This window comes from Mytilus edulis, chromosome 1 (assembly GCF_963676685.1).
Source record: "Mytilus edulis chromosome 1, xbMytEdul2.2, whole genome shotgun sequence".
In the NCBI taxonomy this organism is placed as follows: domain Eukaryota; kingdom Metazoa; phylum Mollusca; class Bivalvia; order Mytilida; family Mytilidae; genus Mytilus; species Mytilus edulis.
Window position 1 is genome coordinate 33,348,887 of NC_092344.1, and position 17,769 is coordinate 33,366,655.

At 31.7% G+C, this 17,769-nt stretch overlaps 1 long non-coding RNA gene across 1 annotated transcript; it reads left to right on the forward strand.

Moving 5' to 3' along the window:
- Positions 1-7,071: 7,071 nt before the first annotated feature.
- Positions 7,072-16,328, forward strand: LOC139480964 (uncharacterized). Its single transcript, XR_011654542.1, has 2 exons — positions 7,072-7,169; positions 14,842-16,328. It is a non-coding gene; the product is annotated as an uncharacterized lncRNA (long non-coding RNA).
- The last annotated feature ends 1,441 nt before the right edge of the window (positions 16,329-17,769 follow it).

Consider the following 17,769-nt stretch of genomic DNA (forward strand, 5'->3'; position numbering starts at 1 on the left):
GGAATAACCAATTATAGATGTGCAAAAATAATATTATCTAGTTGAATTAGGTAGTATTAAGTAACAAATTGCAAAGCTCAGGAGTGAATAATTTAATGCTTTGTATAACAAGGGTTAAGTGGAGTTTTATTTTTATTTTGAAGCTTTTTTTCGGTCTTGTTTTTTTTGTATTTTTATCCTGTTGCGTTTAAACTCAAATTTTCTTCAGGTTATTTTTCACATGAAAAACGATAGAAAATTGTCAAATGAAGCAAAATTTTATTGAAAGTCATTATAATTTTGATTCTTTACAATGAATAAATTTGTATTTATGTATTAACAGTATGAAAAAATTACATATATTTTCTAAGTAGTGATATTTCGGGGTCACGATTTCGCGTTTGTATACATAAAAACTATTGTAATATTATTTCAATGTCAGCATGGCAAGAAGACAGTATATCAACATTATTTTTCTGTCTTCACTCAGTGTTTACTCGTGAAATATAGTATAATTACTATTTGTAGTCATGTTTAAATTCAGCTCCTATCTTGAGTAAAGCCAGTTTGACATCTACTTGTGAAATTTAATTTCTAAAAGAATAATATTACTTGAAACATGCTTTTTCAAAGAGTAGCATTAAAAGATAAAATCAATTACACATTAATTGCCTTATTATGAACGTTTAGTGGTATTTATTTCTGGAGTATCATTTACTGCATTTTTTACAATAATTTTTAAATAATAATGAATAATGATATGCAATTTGTGAATTGGCACTTGATATGAGAAATGCGTAATCAAGGAATGACTGACGGTTTTTTTTCTTTCAAAAAATGTCAAGGGTAAATTACAAATACTTAAAAGAGTTCGAAAACAATTATACATCTGTTAAAGTAATTTCTTAATTTTCGATGCTGATTCACGTTTGAATGTCATATAAGACAACATTCTTAGAATAGTCCACTTTCGAGTTCATCCGTCACCGGAGAAAACTCGTCAATTATACGCGCCTTTGTGATGTCATTTACCAGACAGAGGGGCTCGCCTGTATCCATGCACTATAAACGTTCATCAAGTGTCTTAGTGATCGTCGTTGTGCAGGATAAACTAGAAATAAAGTTTGTTCAGTAGGTACTTAATCACAATTCCCTAATGACAGTGGTGCAGATTGTCAATTATGATAATTTAATTTGCCGAATAATTCGTGCAATATAGCTTTATAGTTTTTCAACCACTCGCTCAACATTGAAACAAAGTCACGACAAGTTTTTGACGGATATGCATCGAACTCGAAAGTTGTCTATTATATCTATCATTTACAGCATTATACTTAACTTAATTTTGAGCACGTATCTTTAAAATAAGCATGATCGAACGTCCAGTAAACAATTGTATATATATATAGTCATATTTGAAGCGTTTATCGTGAATTGATCATTATTAAAACTTTTCGTTAAGGAGAACATTGTTAAGAGTAAAATAAAAATTAAAAACAAGTGACTAAGGCTTGTCCCCATTCAATTGTCAAAATAAGGTTTAAAAAAAATTGAATTATTTTTTATAATTCCATATATACAGGAACATACATAGTAACGAACGAGAAGACGGCTTTCGCAAACAAACACAAAATTGTAACATAAAAATATATTATTTAAGAATCTTACCCCTTAAACCAATTACAAAGGGATGATAAATTAAATCAAACGACAGCATGACAGAATAAAAATAAACAATGCATTATTCTTGATCTTTCCATACAAGAGCAACTGATCTGTGAATTATTGTAAGTTCCATCTAGAATATACCACTATAAAATGTCAAACATAACACTATAAAATGTCAAATATAACATTGTGTTAAAAATGATATTTAAATATTTTGCAAAATTGTATACAATTTAAGAATTCAATTGCGCGAAGACACCGGTCCTCTCTATAAGGCAACTGCCCTTCATTGCTAAATGATCAAAAGAAATTAATTAAATACTTACAATATTTATCTGGAAGACAATATATAATTTCCGTCTGTTGTCTTTTATTGTTCGAAGGTCTTGCAATGTAACAAATTTGTAACATATTTTAAGCAAAAGATATGAATATAATATTGCCCTGTCCCTTTGACTTAAGCTATCTCATCTAAATGTCGAAGTTGATATCTTTGAAATGTTCAAAAACATAAGATGTCCGTTCTGATCATCTGATATGGCTTCTGAAGAACCAATGGACTAAAAAATAACGACTAAAGGAAGGCGTTAAAATTCTTATCATTCGGTGAAAGGTCAGCAGTAAATTATCAATCAATTATAACAGGACAGCTGTTCAATTATGAACTCACATACAGGCTTTTTATATTTCCGCAGCTTTAATTGCAATTTTTAATAATTCTTGTGGCGGTGGTCATTGCGTTTTGCATTTACCATCATATTCAATAAAAATCCAATGTTGATTATAAAAGGGATTTTTTACAAAAGTTATTAAAAGAAGCTTAAGTCAACTGTTTCATGTCTGTAACAGTTACTACCTAAAAAAAAAGACATTGGACTTAAAACAATTAAATTATGCAACTAGCTTGACGGCAAAGTTTCACTTTAGGAGCAACTTATAAGTAAAATTGAGAATGGAAATGGGAAATGTGTCAAAGAGACAAAAACCCAACCATAGAGCAGACAACAACCGAAGGCCAGCAGTGGGTTTTCAATGCAGCAAGAAATTCCCGCACCCCTAAACAAATATGTATACTAGTTCAGTGATAATAGACGTCCTACTAAACTCCTAATTATGTCTATATATGCTGTGAGTTAATGCTTATGCTTAATGCTTGGTATGTTACTACTAAAAAGAATTGGAGGATGACAACATCATCTAAAGTAAAATCATTGCAGTTATCATATATCCTTTATCTAAGACTTGTCTTTTTAGTATCCATTTTTCAAATGTTCATTGGAATCGGAATTTGTAAGAAATGTAACGAGTGTAGCTTTGACTAATTGATGTTCATGATTTCATATGATTTAAAAACAACCACCGTTTCACCACACGAAGCATATTTTTTCATCAGAAATCGTTTGAATGATAAAACACGTAATCGGAAACTTGACAGAGATACATATGTTTACATAAAATCTTGCTGGAAAATGATTTCTAATGTCTTACACATAAGTAAATCGTATCCACCATATAAACAGTTATTTGGTACATGAACAATTTAGACGAAATATTTTATTGTAATTGATTTGCCGTTTGAACGAAGAACATTCATTGGTATGGTATCATATATATTATATTTATTGTTTGAATGTTTATTTTTTCTTCGATTCAGCATCACTTTTCACAACAACAAAACATTGAGAAAAAAATGTAACTTATACTGAAAAGCTCGCATAATTTCTATAGTGATCAGTCTGTCCATCTGTACGTAACAAATTGTGTTCCCTCTATATCTAGAGAATGATGAATAGATTTTACGAGAAGAGCTCATGTCTTCCGCAATACTGATGAACTGAACCTTAAATAATTTATTAAGTGCGTTTTTAACTGTACTTTGTGTTCTTCCAATCATTGGGACGGAGAATAGATAAATAGTGTTGAATATTCTCACAACATTATCCCTTTCATTCATGTTTATTCATTAATCGATTGTACTTAATTTTGTGCAAAGTTCTAACTCGAGTGGCTTTAAGTGCTGTCTATTGATCTTTTTTGAAATGCTTAGTCTAGAGCGTATACTTGATGAAAGGTTGTTGAAACACTTGTGAAGTTCCCTATTATTGGTAAATTATGTCTATGTTTCTATTAAAACGTCAATGCCATGCAATGGACTTGGAAGTCACCGGGTAACCTGTGCTTTTGCTTGAATGTGTAACTTTCTGTTAAATTTCGAGAAAAAAAGTAAAGTTTACTCGTGACCGTTACTGTGTGTTTAAGTTCCTTTTCGGTACTGATGTACCAACATGTTTTGGTGTTTGATTTCCAAAACTCGCAAAACACAATAACATAGAACAGGCTTTCATAAGATAAAAAAAGGATCCTGACGTAAAATAGCCAGTGTCTAGTCTAATTAGTTTCATTAATTAAGATTTAACATTGTTTTATTCTGGTAACAATTAAAACCCTTTTTACCCTTTAATTTGTGTTGAGATTTTATGTGGTCGATGTTTGATTGAAGAACAGAAAAAACTTAAGTAGACCATTTTTAAACGAAAATAAAATGTAACAGACAAACAAAAACCAATAGAGAAAATCAATGTATTATGTGAGCCTGAAATTTTGAATACTAGCTTCATCCTCAAGTTCTATTTTCTTAAAATGAAGTTCTACGTAGATTTTTTTGCATGTGTTTTTCTCATTAATCGGGTTGTCTTACTGACATGAATATATTTTAGTCTGTTCAATTTGACTTTTCACAAGTTAAATAAATATCTCCTTTGCCAATGTAAATCATTGAGTATTTATGTATCTCTCAATCAATTTTTCTAATAAAAACAAATAACAGTAACATATGACCTTGGTGTTGTGATTTTTTTTAACAAGTGTCTGAGAGAGAACAGGATGACCGCTGTCGTATACGCGAGGATATATCAGACTTTTATCTTATCTACATCATTAAAGAGTCAGATGTTTGTGACTAAGTCGGCGGAGTTTACTCACTAATCAACACATTCATAACATATTTCTGGCTAAAATCTTATTTAACATGTACATTTTCCGTTTCCAGAGTAAAACCCTTTTTTTTTTTTGGAAAACAACAAATTTAAACACTTTATACAGTTCTACGTGAACAGTACAGACTATAACATATCCAGATATATATGAGAAGACAGATCGAAATGCACAAGCACTACATAGTCTGATGTCTATATGTTGTTCATCTCATGTTTACATATTACAGCATTTAATTCGCATGTTGGTCAAAATGGTGCAGATTATATTCTATATTTTGTATGATTTTAATGCCTAGTTCACAAGTACATTTAATTCGAATTTGGTTCGAATCGAATTCGCTAATCGCGTTCACACACTCTTCTTTTTAATTAAATTTGATTCGAATTGGCTAATTCGAATTATCCAATTCGCATTAGAAAAACGCTTTTGCTAATACGAATTAAAAGTTAATGTCGTTTGGACAGTAAAGCAAATTTGACACCATTGCAATTCGAATTAGAATTGACGTTAGTACGTACACGTTTCGAATGCAAATTAAACTAATTCGAATTAGTTAATGAGAATCGAATTCAAATTACGTGTGAACTCAGCATCACAAAAAGAGGTAGACTGCAAACTATCGTTGTTAACTGCCGATACATCATATTTTAATGATTCTATTACATTGCAATTATGAAATCTGTAAATAGATTACGTAATGATTATGAAGAAATTAAATTTATCACAAGTCATGAAACGCAAATGTTTTGCCTTTCACATTTTCAAAATTACCTAAATGAAAAAAGCAGATGTGTCATAAAACGCTTTCCGATTACAATCCAAGCTATGTAATTTGGTTCGGAATAACAAATCATTATATTTTCAGCAAAAATCGTAAATATAAAACATACATTTTATATATAAAATTTGAAAAAAAGTGGTCTAGACGGAGGATCTTTACCGGTAAGACTGAAACTCCAGTGCAAACTTTATCAACATAAACAGACGTGTTGCACTCGTAATGTTGCCTCGTGTATTATATTCGTTTGTGAATCATCTACACATGCGCCTAATATGGATTTAATCAACACACACTATTAGTCTATTAATTTATGACAATATCAACATTTTATAACAGTTTCTTTATATATAGTCAATATACCAGTACTCCTCTTTGATCCGAGCCAACTGTCCTAGAGTATAATATACAATTATGGCCCGTTGAAAAGGTGAATATCCAAAATTGTCAACACGAGAAGGTTATTTCATTGAGGGCGCAGCCCGAAGTGAAATAACTTTTAAGGGTTGACAATTTTGGATATTCATCGATTCTAAGGGTTATTCACTGCTGGTGTAAATTTCAAGGGTTATTTGTCCTTTCTTGCAATTGAATGAAAGTTAACTGAATTATTCCATGTCACGTGATAACGTTTCACCCAATAGAATTGTTTGAAATATATGTAAGGTATAATAATATGTTTTAAGTGCTCCATCTGCATCGTCTTGCATACCACACTTGCCCTAGAAAAAAAGCCGTCAAGAAACAAGGGGAGAACGTTTTTTGGTATTTATTAGGAGCAAAGAAAAATGCGACGATGGTTTCTGGAACTTAGTATGATACATCGCCTTAGTGAAGTTTCTGTAAAGTGCTCTGTCTTAAACACTATTCAGATCCCTTTCGGCCAAGCAAAAAATTGCTTCAAACGGTTCCGTATTTAGAAATGGCTAACGATGTAGATACTAGATGCAAATATTAGGGGTTGAGCGTTCCCGATTAAGGTAAATCCAGAAAAGCGCTTACAACGCATGCAATTCATTGGGTGGTTCTTTTTTGTAAAGTTCATTTCTATATTTCGATACCTCTACTGTAGGACTATCAGTCAACAAAAAAGCACCCTGTAACTACAAACGCCTGGGCCATTGGCCTGTTTCTTTTCATTTTGGGGGGGTGGGGTCAATTTTTTTTTAAAGTATATATTCTGTATTATTTTCACTTTTATTAGCGTGTTCTTGCTTTTATCGATACGATATAACAAAAACAGTTGTGTATATACATGTTACTTATCCTGTGGAAGATCGAGAAGCAGCAGATATAAAATAAGTGTATTGTACTATCGTATAAAATAGAATAAGAGCACATTGAGTAATTGAAAATAAGTTAAGACAATAAAGATGTATGCACACAAATAAATTAACACAAAATAATGGAAAAGAAAAGGGGGGTCCATGCATCAAACATGTGCTTGCAACCCTATTGTTTCCTTTCAAATGAAAGAAAGCTTTTAAACGACACCGCAATAAGACTACTGAACTTTTTGTCTTAGTGTCCTGAAAAGTGAATTGCAAAAATCACACCCCCGTAAAAAAAATAATGAGAATTTATACATAATAAATCCATAAATAGTATTATAGATAACTAACATTATAAACATTGATTGAATTTATAATGTCACCATCTGTTACGTTGTTGTGTATAACTCATATTAGTATACTTGCTTTATACAACACGTTAAAAATATTTCGAATTCAATGGCTATTAGATAGTGGTAAGTACTAATTCTGATATTATTTTTATATAAAATTTGGCTAATATGTTCTCGGTCAAAGTGCGTAAGTTCACTGACTTTGTGAGTAGACCTCCACTTGTAAAATGTCAATAGTTAAAAACAACCTTCTCAGTTATTACAATCAATGAAAGTTAAAAAGATTTTTTGGGTTTATTTGCATATGTTAAATCATGTTAGACAGATAAATGTATTGATGGTCAAAAATCATAATTCCTATTGAACATTTTAACCTTATGATCATATGTCAAAGGGTTAACATGGTCGTCATCAATGTCAACAATGGTAACATATACAGTTTATCACTAGTTCAAAAAGAAAGGTACAAGTTCAGTTTAAAAAAAAATCATGTATATTTCTTCCTGTATGTCAATTTTTAGACTACATAAGCAATCTAATACTTTAGACTTTTGAAAGTAGAATACATTTCACATTAAACAAGTGGAAGTTTAAATTATGTATGCTTAAACTAGAGGCTCGCATAAGTCAGTATGGATCAGCTGGCAACCATTTCGTACGTGGTATGGAATCTCCGTTTTCACATTTATGTACTTATTTAGTACCGTACAAGATAGACTATCAATTCAGGAGTTTGACAATACCTAGACTGGTACCGGCCGTTATGTTACTAGCATTGGTTGTAGTCTTGTAATTGACTGATCCATAGGCTTACATGCAAAACAGCTGATCTTTGAAAATAAAAAAATAAAAAATGCTACATAGGAAAAAAAAATCATGTTCATATCATGTATGTACTAATATGAAATTTTTATAAATGAACTTTATCATATACTTAATAGAAAAATGAAATTAAAGAAAATGGGGTCACCGTTCATTTAAGCTCACAATCTGCCTCCTAAAGAAGCATACATTTTTGTAATGCCCTTTTTTCTGTTGAACTAATAGGAGAAATAGAGGTAATATCGAAATAAAAAAATAACCTAATTACAGAAATCGCTTAAATTTTACAATTATTTAGTTCATGTACAGCTTGTTTGAAAACAATAATAAAAAATATAGGTCACCGATGTGTTTAAAAAGATACTCAATTTTAATGCCAAAAAAAAATGGCATTTTTGCACCAAAGGGATATAATTTGGAGCTTTTTCAATGATATAAACATTTCAAAAGTCATCTTGGGCCAAACCGAATCGATTTTTTTGGTTGATTTTTGTACCAAATCATAAAGTAATTGTTCTCCTGGTATAAACCACCCATCAATGTAGACATAAAACCAATACTTGCACCAAATAACCAAGTATAATCAATACTTGTACCAAATATCCAAGTATAACCAATACTTGTACCAAATATCCAAGTATACATATATACACTCTGAATATACACGCCATAAAAGGCTATAATAAATACCAAAGACTTTGTAAAGTGGATAGTCGCACGACAACGCCGATGCTCTATATTTAATAAGAAATAAACGCAATTCATACATATATATCTACACATATAATATATAATTCAAACATCAGTATCAAACAAAAACTCTCCAAATAAAAAGCTTAATAAACTTTAACCAGAATTAAAATTTACCAAGAAAATTCGACTGCTCAGATTGACGATGTCGTGCTGAATGATTACATAGGCAATAAAATACCGCGAAAATAATTTTGAAGCGGGAAAACATTACGCCCTCTATGCTACATATGATGAAACACCCAGGAGAAATTAATTTCATTCTAATGCACTGCCCGTTTAAACGAATGAAATTATAATTCTCCTGGTATAAACCACCCATCAATGTAGACATAAAACCAATACTTGCACCAAATAACCAAGTATAATCAATACTTGTACCAAATATCCAAGTATAACCAATACTTGTACCAAATATCCAAGTATAACCAATACTTGTACCAAATATCCAAGTATACATATATACACTCTGAATATACACGCCATAAAAGGCTATAATAAATACCAAAGACTTTGTAAAGTGGATAGTCGCACGACAACGCCGATGCTGAACCCAAAGAACGGGAAGCTATTTATTACTATGTATGGAAAATTATATAGTTCAAAATTTAAATAAACAAAAAAGATATTCATTTCCCAAATTCTGAGAAACAATCCTACGTTCTGATAAATCGTCTTTCACATAGCCATCCTTTGAAGTGTCACACTTCCAACGTCCATGACGTTTAAAAAGTCTATCTGAAAAACCAAACCTTGCAGCGGTAATAGCACCACAAGATACTATATAATCCCTATGCTTTTATATCGGGAACAAATGGAGAAATTGCATCAAAGAAAGTTCCCTCATCCTTGTATAGCTTAAAGGCTAATTTGTAGAACGAAAAACAAAAATTTCTTTCACTTGTGACAAATTCCTGAATGAATACAAATTTTAATCAGATTGAATGACACTGCATGCATATATAATTCCAAATTAGGACTGGACGCAAAGTTGTGACGTTCTTCACAATAATAAACCAGTTTCCATCTCTGTAAATATCCGGGTTTTTTTTCGATAAAAATTGAAATGTGTGTTGACTTGCAACTAATTTAATAATAACGCAAATTCAACAATTCTGATACACGCATAAAACCTAGATATCACAATATACACGAACAAATGGTACGTTGTGTAAAACGATTATATGCACAAAATAACTTGTTTATTTTACGCATCCTGTAATAACTCATCGGCTCTTCCTTCCAGATTTGTGAGCCTAATTTCTTTTTAACATCCTCAAACACATAATTCTCTAATTGAGAATCTGTTAGATAATCTTCACCAATAATCGAGTGCGCCCCTTTGTACTATAGTATGCATCACATACAGGACTAGACAAAGCAATATCGTTTCTGAACACCTGGAAAAAACATACATGTATTTAATAACATAATTTTTAATTGATATGTGGTTCCTTCCAAGTTTTGACATAGTTCATCAGTACAATACATAATATACCAATAAAATGAAAAAGAAAAAAATACAATATAGCACATGCAATAAAAATGACCCCAATACATGAAAACTATCACCAAGTTAATACTAGTTAATTTCAACATGAAAACTATCACCAAGTTAATACTAGTTAATTTAATGTCACCCTAAACTCCATTCTAATAGCCAACACCCTAAATGGTAAATCAATATACCAAAGGCCGATTTATTCCCTCTACCAGGTAAAAAAATAGCTTTGTTAGTAGGTAGGTAATGTAACCCAACACCTGATCAATAAATATAACTCCTTTGAGACATAAAAACGGCTGGTAAAACGCCGATCTCCACAAAGGTAAAATAATAGTACCATATGCCTTGTACATGTATACATAAGGACTTTCAATAATAGGCAAACTGGGGAAAATACCACCCATTTATACCTTCTGATCAATTAATCTATCTCCTTTGGTATATAAAAACGGCTAGTAATACGCCGATCTCCACAAAGGTAAAATAATAGTAAAATATGCCTTACACTGCTGCATGTATACATAAGGACTTCCAATAATAGGCAAACTGGGGGAACATACCACCCATTTAAACCTTGCCAATAGACAGTGAACGCATCACTACACATTGAATGTACATAATACCTGGAGTAAAATACAGATAATCGATGGTTACGATCACTAACAAACCAATTAATTTCATGAGGACCCAAACAGGGAATCCAAATATTCAAAAATATGTACTGCATAACGGCAGCCATCAGTATTTATGATAAGACTTATATAGTCTGCAATTTCATTATTTGCCCTAGGTATCCATTCAACCTCTAAGAACAAGTGTGCTTCAAACAAGTCACAAAAATGGCATATGCAATATCTTGCCAATAGGGCTTCATACTGCCCTTATACATGTATGAACAATGGAAACAAAGTTTTGGTTATCCGTAAACCATTAATGCGTTTATCTCTCATAAAATCTGTCAAAGAAGCCATATACATTTAACAGCCGTAAGTTCTTTCCAAGTAGAACTATGGTGTACATCGTATTCATGACACATACCATGAGTAATATTCTTAGGATTTTCTACTGAACATCCACCATATCTAGTTCCACTGGTATCACTAAAAACATAGTGTGACACGAAAAATTGGATACAAAATGTTAGAATTAACACATTTAAGATTTACCAGCCAGAGTATAAGCTGCTCTTTACTTTGAACTGAAAGTCCAATATTAGATTCGAAGAATAGGCTGATTTAACATCAATGCTAATGATTCAATCATAATATAAGCCACGTGCACATTCCTATGACATATATACGAAATGGATATAATCTGACCAAAGGAAGCTACAGTTCTCCCATAAAATAACCTAAATATCCTGAAGATACTTTGACTTGTTTGTTATGATTGACAGTCTCTCAACTAGTATGCTTAGGAGAGCTTTGTCTGTATCAATAAAGTAACCAAATATATCAATGTATAACTGGGAGACCATATGGACACAACCACTTTGATCAATAAGGTCTTGTTTGAACTCATGTGGCAATATCTGTACACACGCTAATATCAGAATTGGTGCCAAATCCATAATCTATATGTATACATGAAAATTTCTTTTCATTCACCTCAATTTAATTAGAGGTCAAGTAACTTTAGTAAATATATAATAAGCAGAACTTTATCCAAAAAGGGGGAACGAGAATAAAAATATATGAACTTTCATCCAAGGATGTGTAGTCTCAATTAACCTTGTCATATGTCCAGTAAAAACCAAGATAATCAGAATGCAGATCGTATATGCCTATATATGGTGATAATCTGAATGTCAAACTTAAAACAATAAAATTCTGTTTAATTAGATTGCATAGCTACCAAGATATCTTCAAATTATACAAAGGTGTTTACCATAGATGTCAATTGACATGACCTATATCTAAAATTAAAACTTTCATTGCCATTGTTTAGAACAGAGGTAGCAAGTGAATTAGCAAACCAATGGTTTGCCATCAGTACATTCAATAATAATGTCCCCTAAACAAAACATCTTCAATAGCTTCTAAAACAAAATCACTGTATGTTGTTTTGTAAACAAAACGCACAGCTGTGTAGTATAAAATGTATTATATAAGCGTGTAAAATGGTATCGGTAATGAAATCATGACAACCAATGTTATACCAAAAATCAATATGTCTCTATAATCTATCTCTGACGATAATTTTAGACTGACCTTGTTCACATTCAAAATAGTCGTGTGTGAGAGAGTGTGCACTCGATTGACTACCAATAGAAATATTTAAATACTCATCTTTATAAATAATTCCGTATTTGGCCTATCGACTGCTTTCCGGTTGAATATCTATTCCTCAAATATTGGTTATCCATAACCATAGCAGGCTCCTTCCTGAAACTTAGACTGACTTCGTTCCGCTCGTGTTGGACATGTTGCAATAAAACGATAAAAGGCATATACAACCGGGATGAGGTTCTCGAAAGGGCTGCTGTTGAAATTTTAATTGTTGTTAACTTGTGCTGAAAATTTCCTGTTGTGAAACACCATGCAGGAGATTCCTCAAGTAATGGAGAATTTGGGTCCATTATCAAATTCAAGATAGGCAGCGTACCAAGAAAATTCGACTGCTCAGATTGACGATGTCGTGCTGAATGATTACATAGGCATTAAAATACCGCGAAAATAATTTTGAAGCGGGAAAACATTACGCCCTCTATGCTACATATGATGAAACACCCAGGAGAAATTAATTTCATTCTAATGCACTGCCCGTTTAAACGAATGAAATTATAAATAGTGTAATAAATAAAATTTGTAATGAAAAAACAAATGTTTAATATTTTGCTGAAATTTTTGTACTTTCTGTTTGCTGTTTTTACTAGGCCGCACCTCTTCCAGTAAACATCATATCCTTCCACTTTCCTGGATTGATATCCCCAAAAAGATGCAAGATTTGTTTTCAATCTATATATATGTTTCAATTCAGCATAAACCTATAATCAAACAGAAAAAAATGAATCCAGAAAAAAAAATGAGAAAAAATGGACTATTTTGTTTCCCTCCATGTACCGGAAACTGGAGTTGTAATACAAGACTGGTACCTAAAAATATTTGTATATTCCGAAGGCAGACTGGATACTTTACCGGGTAACCAAACATCTACAATATAAATATAAGTAGATGTGGTATGGTTGCTAATGAACCAACAATCCATCGGCATCCTCCATCCATTTGGTTATCATCGGGTTCTGTTGTTAGATAATTTATCTCCTGGCGGCCGGATTTGCTGGCCGATCTTCCTATAACAGTATTTAGCTATAGTGAACCCTCATGATCCTTGATTACCTTATACATAAATATGATATTTGTATATGTTTTCGCTAAGTTATAGTGTAAAGCCAAATCGATTGTCAAACTTGCATATTCGGTGCATTATGACTACGACAGTAGAACATATATCCGCGGTCATATGTGACACAGATATTCCATAACAGTCACCCAAATCATGTTGGCGTCCATGAAAACTTTCGAAAGAATATCATCAAGTTAACTTTAACAACAATTTTATCAATAGCTTGTGTGTCTGCAGAAACGTACACGAAAGAAGAATTTATGATAGAAACGATATTTGTTGGTAATAATTTCAAATGCCGTGAAAATTATTCACTATCTTAAAGTTTAGAATAAGGATTCTTGGGTAGATGGAAGAGTAGTCATATATTTTAATGTTATTTGACGAGAGGGCTTAGCACTAGTGTTCTCAAAGATACCTTTTATCCACTTCTAATATACCCCACCCCGAAAGTAGGTTATTCATAAAATACACTGAAAGTTTTTGTTGCTTTATATTAGATACAAGTTCTTAGTTCGTAGCATGCAGTAGACCCATTTGAAAACTTTCTTAAACGTCCCAAGGAAGTTCGGTCAAATTTTGTCTCATTTGTTTTGCAGTTTTTGAGAAAAGTGTAAAAAAATCATAAGAACTCTTGCTATGTGATTTAAGGGGATTAATTGGTTGACAAATATTCCATGCATAATCTGGACAAGAACAATTTAAACAATTCATTCATAAACAGGTACCGCTTAATAGTTAGAGAGCGGGACATTTCTATTGGCGCTGTCAAACAAGAAAATATACGATAGGGACAGAAAAGGGCATGTTTGAGCTTTATATGTTTTAAGCAAGATCACACGAAATATCAGACGGAAACATCAGTCATTTGTGTGGGTACTTCATGTTGAAAGAAACACCATCATGCTGGCTCAGCAATCTCAAATAGAGGATTTGACATCATTTACAGTAGCAATACTTTCGTTTGTTGTGGCAAATGTCAGAAATAAAAATGTCTTAATCTGTATTACTTTTAGCATATATTGTTTGATATATTATAAAGAAAAATATTTTCTTAAATCATAGTGAAATATTATTCTGTAAAGATGCTATTATGATTAAGACAATTTCCTTATGATTAGAAAATTGCATAATCTTAAAAGAAAATAAACCATTAGAAACTGGATCAAAGTATAAATAAATGAAGTTACATAAAGACTGGAAGGATACCAAAGCCCCTGCTACTAAACTAACATTAGGTGTAAGATTTTATCATTTTTGATTTACTATTACAAAACACGAATGAAATATGGTTTGACATTGAAAGTACAATAAACATGAGTAGATAAATTATGTATATCATTTCAGATTATCTAAATTACATAATAATTGTAGATATTATGTTTTGTGTCGATGTTACCGCAGCAAATAGATGAAACACCAGACGAAACATCGATCGTCTGCTGCTATACTGCACGTGATGAACGTTGTACACTCGTACCGATGCTGATAATGATTGTTGGTTTGGTTTTCATGGTTGTGGGATTTGCAGTACCACGTGGCTATGACTTCGATCCAAATAAACCAGCCCGTGAAATGGAAGCAACTGAGAATTTTTACATAACATTAGGATATCATTTAGACATTTGTATTACGGTGGGTATGGGGTTCATCGCATTAGGAGGAATGATTGTTTCAACTTTGATGTTACAAGAAGCGTTCTGCAACAACGAAGATGACGAATCGTACACTGAATATTTAAATATGGCGAACTATTCTAGTTATGGTACCTCTGTGACAAATGACCACGCACCGAATACACGGTGAATTAGGACACAACACTGAATAAATTAAGACATCCCTTGAGCAGTAACTTCATTTTGCTTTATAAACGGTACAAACAACTTTGAAGTATTTAAAGAAATCTGAATTGTGAACATCTATCTGCATTATCGGACTATTACATAAACCTGTACAGTGTAGAGGAATGCAGAATTGCAACATATTTACCGTTAACAAATTAAACAGCTACACCCTTCAAAAGTACCAGACATACAGATGTTCTTCTTACGTTTTTCTGCTCATCACTTCACAATACTCTAACGTCAATATTTAGTTTAGAATTACTGCAAAAAGTGATATGGAAGCTCTTATATAAATCGTATCGATTCAAAACGAAGTAAAAACATTAAAGATAATCTTCCAAATCTCATGAGCTGTATGCAATTTGCATTATTGTCAAAAATTAAACTAAAACAAAAACAAAACATAAAAAACAATATTTTAAAAACGTTGAGTTGACCCTAAAAAAGCAAGTATTTCAGTTTCTGAAGTAAAACATAAAAGAGAATCTTGGCAAATCTATATGCACTTTGTTTTATTGTCAAAAATTGAAAAAAAAAAGAAAAAAAAAACAGATAAAAAAAACCCAATATTTTAAGAAGACGAAAAGATTTATTTCTAAAGGTGCAAGAAGTTTCGTATCTGTAACGTTGAAATTAAGTTTCTCCATATCTATAACCTTGACATTAAGTATTTCCGTATCTATAACCTTGACATTAAGTATTTCCATATCTGTAACCTTGACATTAAGTATTTCCGTATATGTAACCCTGACATTAAGTATTTCCGTATCTATAACCTTGACATTAAGTATTTCCGTATCTGTAACCTTGATATTACATTAGTTTTAGTTACGTCAGCTTCAACATTTTTTTCTCTTGAATAATCTAATTTGACTTTAAGTAGGAAGCATAATCATGAAAATTACACAACCTAATAACAATTACATAACTTTAGTATAAATCTTAATGTATCATTTATTTTTAGAGATGTTCAATTTGCTTTTAATGAAAGTAAACCAAAATAAACTATGAACTATGTGCTTTCTTATTACTAATTAATCATTTCCCTAGTGCAGCCGAGTCAAGGATAAACGTATCATTATTTTATATTCTAGTATGCTCATATGATTCTGGTCGTAGTTAGGTCCTCATTGATAATCATATGACATTTCTTTATCTTTATTTTGATATTTATTTCGAGAAATAAGTTGTGCTTCATTTTGTTCAAAACATTACTATGCCTACCATCTAAATTTCAAATATTGATAATTTATTTTAAAAAATTGTTACAGGAACAATGCACACAGTAAGACCTGTCGTATACCGATATTATCCCATAAATCCTGTAACGTTTTTCTTTTTTGACAAGTAACCATATTTCAACAGAAGAACAGGTTAGGTCTTTATTTACTGAGACGATGCAGAGACAAACAAAAATATAGATCTGCTTGAATTGGTGATTATAGGCGATACAAAACGGGTATAATATGACATTTTTTTTTTATTTCTGAATATCATCTTCTCATTTTTAGTAGCAATAGTGAACAAAGGTACCAGGATTATAATTTAATAGGCCAGACGCGCGTTTCGTCTGCTTAAGACTCATCAGTGACGCTCAGATCAAAATAGTTATAAAGCCAAACAAGTACAAAGTTGAAGAGCATTGAAGACCCAAAATTCCAAAACGTTGTGCCAAGTACGACTAAGGTAATCTATGCCGGGGATAAGAAAATCCTTAGTTTTTCGAAAAATTCGTAGTTTTGTAAACTAGAAATTTATAAAAACATATCATCTGCCTGTGCTTTTGTTGTTTACATATCTAAGCTGATACCATATTGTGTATGCAAGAACATGTTTACATAACGACAATTTCACTAACAGAGGTATAACTACAAACATGCATTCATAGAATGAGATACTTATCCTTGGGATATGATCATCTGCATTATTAGCAGGAAATACCTATCCATATAACGGGTGATACATTCTTAGCAGGATTGTCCATGTTACGGGGAAACATTATGTATTTATCCTATACATTTCGTATATCATAGAAAACAATTTTTTTTCGGTATTATTTTTGGCAGTGTAGTTGCAAAGCTTTCAGACAAGTCGGATAATCCATGGTCATAAACCCCTTGAATTAAATAGCATTTCGGGGCGACATGGGTGAAAATGATAAATAAAATAATCATTTAAAAAAAAGACATTCAGAAGTACTACATTGTTTTATCCATCAACAAATGAAACCAAACAGTCAAACGGATATTGTCACTTTTGCCTTGGTCTAACAGAGTTTCAAAAGGAACAATTTTTTTTAGAAATCACGTTTAGACTAAATAGCTATCTTAGAATCATCTTATTATCATTTTTGTATTCATACTTAAACCAACAGTATTCAAAATAGTATTTAATAATATTAGACATTTATTAATTCATTTTACTTTTTTGAAAAGTTTGCAAGCAAACATTTTCTTAC